Raw genomic sequence first — 6,190 nt, forward strand, 5'->3', positions numbered from 1 at the left:
TCAAATTTTGTATGAAAAAACACTTACACAATTTTTATAAATTTACGTGCACATTTCATGGTGTAAACGCTGTAAGCTCAAAGGAATGCATAATGTATAACAGAACATTAAAAACTCAGCTGGGTGCTTCTATCTTATAGTTCCATTATCTTCAGTTTTTTGACACTACATAAGTATCATCAAAAGTGGGTGTGTTATATAATCGATTTCGCCCATTTTTTAAGAAATATTTCTCTCTGTGAAGGAAATAAGTTTACCGGGTTTTGAACGACATGCCAATTCTTATTCCAGTTATGGGTCCTGAAACGTAGTATAATTATTGCTCAAAAAAGGCACGGTGCCACAAATTTTGCTAATTCATTGTAATAACATTAATAAATTTTACAAGTGTTGTGATGACAACTTAAAGCGTTTTTTTACAACCAATAATATTTAAAACAGACAAGGTACTCTAAGTTCGGGCGAAACCGATATATAATTTTTTTTTTATTTTCCTAACTTGCACTACCATGTCTACATTGATAACTAAGTTGAGTGTAATAAATATATTGCCAACTTAGTGATGGTTTAATACCTTAAGCATCTTTCTTAAAAAAAAAAAACACAATTTAACGAATTTACCATAGGTCTAAACAAAATACCGGCTCTGATTTACGGATTGTAGAGCTTTTAAATTTGTTTCTCCTTAATTTGGGCAGTGCCACGCTCAATTTCGAAATTTTATCACATTTCTATTATGCCGTTTGTTTAAAAATAATCCTTGTACCAAAATTGAATAAGTTCTGGCGATTGTTGTTCGATTTATTGCATTAATTTTATTATAGAGTGATTACCTAAAAAATGTCGGCGACACGCCAATTTTTTTTGTATTCGTACTTTGCTACACCATGTAATTACTGGTGTGAAATATCAGTATAATTTTGTAATATACCGCAAATATGTAAAATTCTATATTACCCTTATAAATTGAAGCAAAAATTGTTAAAAGTGGGCGTGGAAGCAACCCGATTTTGTATGTATAAGGCCAAGGACAACCTATATGCCAAATTTCAACACAATACTTCAATGGATTTCCATTAACGGCTTGCAAAACTTTAACATTTCTTTCTTCTTAATGTTGGTAGTGCCACGCCCATTTTATAAAATTATAAATTTTTTTTTTGTTATAAAATCCACCCACTTATCAAAATTTTATCAGTTTATAGGTCTTTGGTAATGAATTGTCGCATTTTTCGTAATTTCGATAACGGTTTTGGTAAAGTGGGCGTGGTGGCCAATCGTTTTCGTTTAATTTCAATATAATACCTTTGCGTTTGTTTTGCGGCTGAAAAACGTTTAATGTTTATTTTCCAAATGTGGGCAGTGCCACAACCATTTTATAAAACTTTATCAAATTTCACTTTGTCGTGATAAATTCAACCAACACCTACATCATTATCGGTCTTGATAATGCACTATCGCATTTTTTCCAATTTTCATAATTTCGATCAGTGGCGGATCCACGGGTGGAAGTGAGGTCGATCTAGTGCTGTACTTTTCTAAAGATGATGGTTTATGGATCTTTTAATGCTCGAACTTTAAGCTGGATATGACAATATTTCGGCCGATTTGATCGCTCTCACTCCATTAATTAATATTTCTGCCTTTCGTAATAGAAAGGTTGTAACTTTAAAGTTTTGTTAGAAAGGACGTATCCCAGACATTCTGTTAATAAGGCCGTATTTCAGAGAAGTCGTTAATAAAGCCGTGTTCCAGGAGACCGCTTAAAAAGGTTACAAATGAAAATATTACTTTGATGTCAAAATAGCTTTGAATTTAACAAATTTTTTTTTTCCTTATTATATTTTTTTTTCTTCAAATTCCTTGTCTTCAAAACCAAGTTTGTTATATTTGTAAAATATATATTTTACAAGTTGTATTATATTAAATAATTATACAAAAAAAAAACAAAGTTCATATAATGTATAGCCGACTATTTTAAAACCCATGACGGTTTATCATCAGCGATCCACACATTGAAGGCTTGACGTTAAGCGCATCAGGCCATCAATGCACTTTGCAACTCGTTTATAACTCATTTTCTACTGTTTATTGTTTTTATTGTTCACCACCGTCAATTGAGTGCGCCAATCAGGTGCAATTATCTCATTAGACGAGGATTTTTGTTGCAACTCATATGGTTTTTCTCTAACTCTTGTTTTTGTTAGATTTACAAAAATAACAAACTTGGTTATGAAGACAAGAAATTAATATAATAATTAATTATTTGCAGACTAGTAAAACCAAACATAACATTAATTTTTTTTCGTTTTCGCAATTCCCAAAAGACATTAATTTGTTAACCATAATATAGATTAATGTGCCTTCTACAGTATAGTTTAGCATTTTAAGTCGTTAACGAATTGTGAAGAGAAATAAAGCTAAATTTAGTTCATATCTCCTCTGTCAAAAGAAGTTGTAATTTCAATTACAACTTTTTTAACCAACCTCATGGGATACGACTTTATTAACGACATCGCTGAGATACAGCCTTATTAACAAAATGTCTGAGAAACGTCCTTTTTAACAAAACCTTTAAGTTACGAAGTTTCTATTAGGATAGGTCGATCAATATATATGAGCTTGCTGTGTATATGTATTTTTTTGAACAATAAACATTTTTTCATAGCCAGATATATGGGAAAAAATTGGCAGACCTGTAAATAGTGCATTTTCATGTGTATGTATGTATATAGAAAGTGTGCGTGATGACCACGACTTTCTGAATCTTGTACAGGCCATTTCTTTTTTGAAAAGCTAAGGTGGATAATAAATTTCATCACTATATCTTCAGCGCGCTCGAAGTCGAAGCAAAGCTTTTTTAAAAGATACGAGCGGCCGTAGAAGGCGTTGTCTCGCCCCTTTTTTGCTAAATAATTTAATAAAGTCATCTTTACGAAGGTTTTCCTATAAAGTTTTGGGTGTAGCTATAATTTAAGGAAGTATCACTTACTCTTCATATTCCCGGGTGATAAAACTTGAGTAGGTTGCCGGAAGCTCAGCTAATCCAGTTTTACCCCTCTAAAGTATCTTTTTGGCTTTTCCAGTCGAAAGTGCTTCAAAAGCCGTTACATCGTTGCTTTTGAACCATTTCCCTAAGCTAATCAACGAAGAAGTTATACTGTAGTAAAAGTGTTAGAACTAGTACCGTCTCTAAAATGAAATAGTTCTGCGCTAGCTGAACATTGTGCGATTAGCTGCAGGGATGTTTATATGTATTCGAATAGTGCTATCAATGTTTCACAGAGATTTAACTGTCAAAGAAAATTCACTTGAAAAAGCTGTTTCTCAAATGATCATTCAGAGATGGCAAAGGAGATTTTGTTTATTGTTGCAGTACATTTCATTGAAATACTTTCAATCATGTAATCAAACATACTATACTAATATGTACCCACAAATATAAAAGAGAAGTACTGCAATATTTCAGTTGCAGAATCCCATTTTGTCGAAACAGATGCCTCAAATGATATGGGCAAATTTAGGCAAGCAAGTAAGTGAAGGCGATTTTTACAACAATAAAAATGAAATGTTGCTCTTTGCAAGTGAAAACAAGATTTATTTTGGCAATTTCAAAGAAAAATTAATTTGACAATTCGTTTATATGTAAGTGCTTTAAAAGTGAAAGCACCTGCTGGAATGCTTAGTTTTCTTCAATGCTTATCAAAGCAAATGTATATGAACCACTTACTGTATGTTTGTGTGAGCGAATGATTTTCAATTTGACCTTTTGAATACCCCGTACAAAGACGACACACAGGCATGTCTGTTTATATGGGGCATCCAAAATAAGTATGTTGTGTGGGTGCGAATTCCAAAGGAGATAAGGTAAAAACGTCTTGTATGATTTTAATAATTGGGGATTGCCCATATTGCTTTTTTTTTTCTTTTTTTTTTTAACTAAGGCATGACGTAGCTGAATCGTTTATAACCATTTCAACTATCGTAGGAGTGCGAGTTCGACTCCCACTCCCGGGAGAAAAGGCTTTGAAGAAATTTACAAGGTATAATCGAAACAGCTGTCGCCTTGTCCGTCCTGATGTCACGTTGTTTAAATTTTTCCCAAATTATTAAATAAATTATAAAATTAAAAAAATTGCTTGAAATAAATGTTTTCATACATTTAAAAAAAAAAAAACAACCAATATGGCCCAATTATTAAAATCATACAAACAGACAAAATTGGTTAATTCGTTGTAGTTCTATAAATAGAACAAAAACAGCAACAAAAACCAAAGTTTCTTTGAAAACCGCCGTACCAAGCATAGCTTTAACACATAATTGCATACGAAGTATGCTATGTGTAAAAGATTAAAATATGCAAAAAGGCAATTGGGAAAAACTTTACAACAACTAAGGCATGACGTAGCTGAATGCGTTTATAACCATTTCAACTATCGTAGGAGTGCGAGTTCGACTCCCACTCCCGGGAGAAAAGGCTTTGAAGAGATTTACAAGGTATAATCGAAACAGCTGTCGCCTTGTCCGTCCTGATGTCAGGTTAATTAAATTTTTCCCAAATTATTAAATAAATTATATAAAATTAAAAAAAATTGCTTGAAATAAATGTTTTCATACATTAAAAAAAAAAAAAACAACCAATATGGCCCAATTATTAAAATCATACAAACAGACAAAATTGGTTAATTCGTTGTAGTTCTATAAATAGAACAAAAACAGCAACAAAAACCAAAGTTTCTTTGAAAACCGCCGTACCAAGCATAGCTTTAACACATAATTGCATACGAAGTATGCTATGTGTAAAAGATTAAAATATGCAAAAAGGCAATAGGGAAAAACTTTACAACAACTAAGGCATGACGTAGCTGAATGCGTTTATAACCATTTCAACTATCGTAGGAGTACGAGTTCGACCCCCACTCCCGGGAGAAAAGGCTTTGAAGAGATTTACAAGGTATAATCGAAACAGCTGTCGCCTTGTCCGTCCTGATGTCACGTTGTTTAAATTTTTCCCAAATTATTAAATAAATTGTAAAAACCTCTTATTTAAATTGTGTGCCAAAACTGGTTGCGTGGTGACTGTACGTACCCAATAAGCAGAAGAAAAATATTCTCCAATATTTGATAAATACTTTTTTGATTGGCAATTTCCTCAATAATTTTTCCTCCCAAATTTGTTATTACAAAATGTCGTTATTTGAACAGTATAGACACATTTATCGAAAATTCCATAGAAAATGTTCAATTTCGGCCAATTAACTCATTGCTTTCCTGATCAAATTATAGTGATAATAACCTTAAAATATATCACATCTTAATTTACAGCAGAGGAGGACTTTAAAATTAAGCTGTCACAATTTTTTTCGGAAAAATATCCACTTACTTAAAGTCACTCTATACATGGTTTTAAAAACTAGTAAGGGTGTCTTAGTTCGGTTGCAACCGAACATTAAATACTCAGCAGAGAGCTTCTATCGTATAGTTCATTTAGCGAAAGTTATTGACATTAACGGGCCGATTCTGAGCGTTACCGGTAAAATAGTCCCCAGAACATTATGTAACCGAAAATCGTTTCCAGTTCTTTTATTCGCGATTCTGGCCAAAGTGGTAACGCTGTCATCATCGAAAAACTCACCAATGTCTGTGGTGAAATTTAAAAGTTGGTTTTCTTCGCTTTATCCATGGCGGAGCGATACAAAGTGGCAGCATGCGACAGCTGAATAGAAACTTTTTTATTTGATTTGATACATCAACTTCCGGCGCAGTTCGATTTTGACATTCGTCCATCGAATTTACAAAAACAAAGTACATGGAATTTTTATTTATGTTTGTAGGTATATCACCATGCAGCCACCTTGTATGGTTCCGCCATGGCTTTACCGAAAATGTGTCACTCGTAGATACGAGGTTAACAAATAAACGAAACGATGTGTATATATGTACATACATGCATACGAGTTTACATAGTTATATTGTAATTTATTCTGTGAAAGTACATAATGTATACAAATATATAATATATAGCAAGAGGCAACACTATTTTACTATTATCTTTACTTATTTCCGTTTACAATTCTTTATTTTTCAGTTTTGCCTGTTTCTAAACAACAGCTGTTGTTCGGTTTTTTCGATGTAACCACCTACTTTTGTGGGTAAAAAATTATCCGGCTACTTTCGCGGATAGAATACC

The sequence above is a fragment of the Eurosta solidaginis genome, chromosome 1 (assembly GCF_040869045.1).
Source record: "Eurosta solidaginis isolate ZX-2024a chromosome 1, ASM4086904v1, whole genome shotgun sequence".
In the NCBI taxonomy this organism is placed as follows: Eukaryota; Metazoa; Arthropoda; class Insecta; order Diptera; family Tephritidae; genus Eurosta; species Eurosta solidaginis.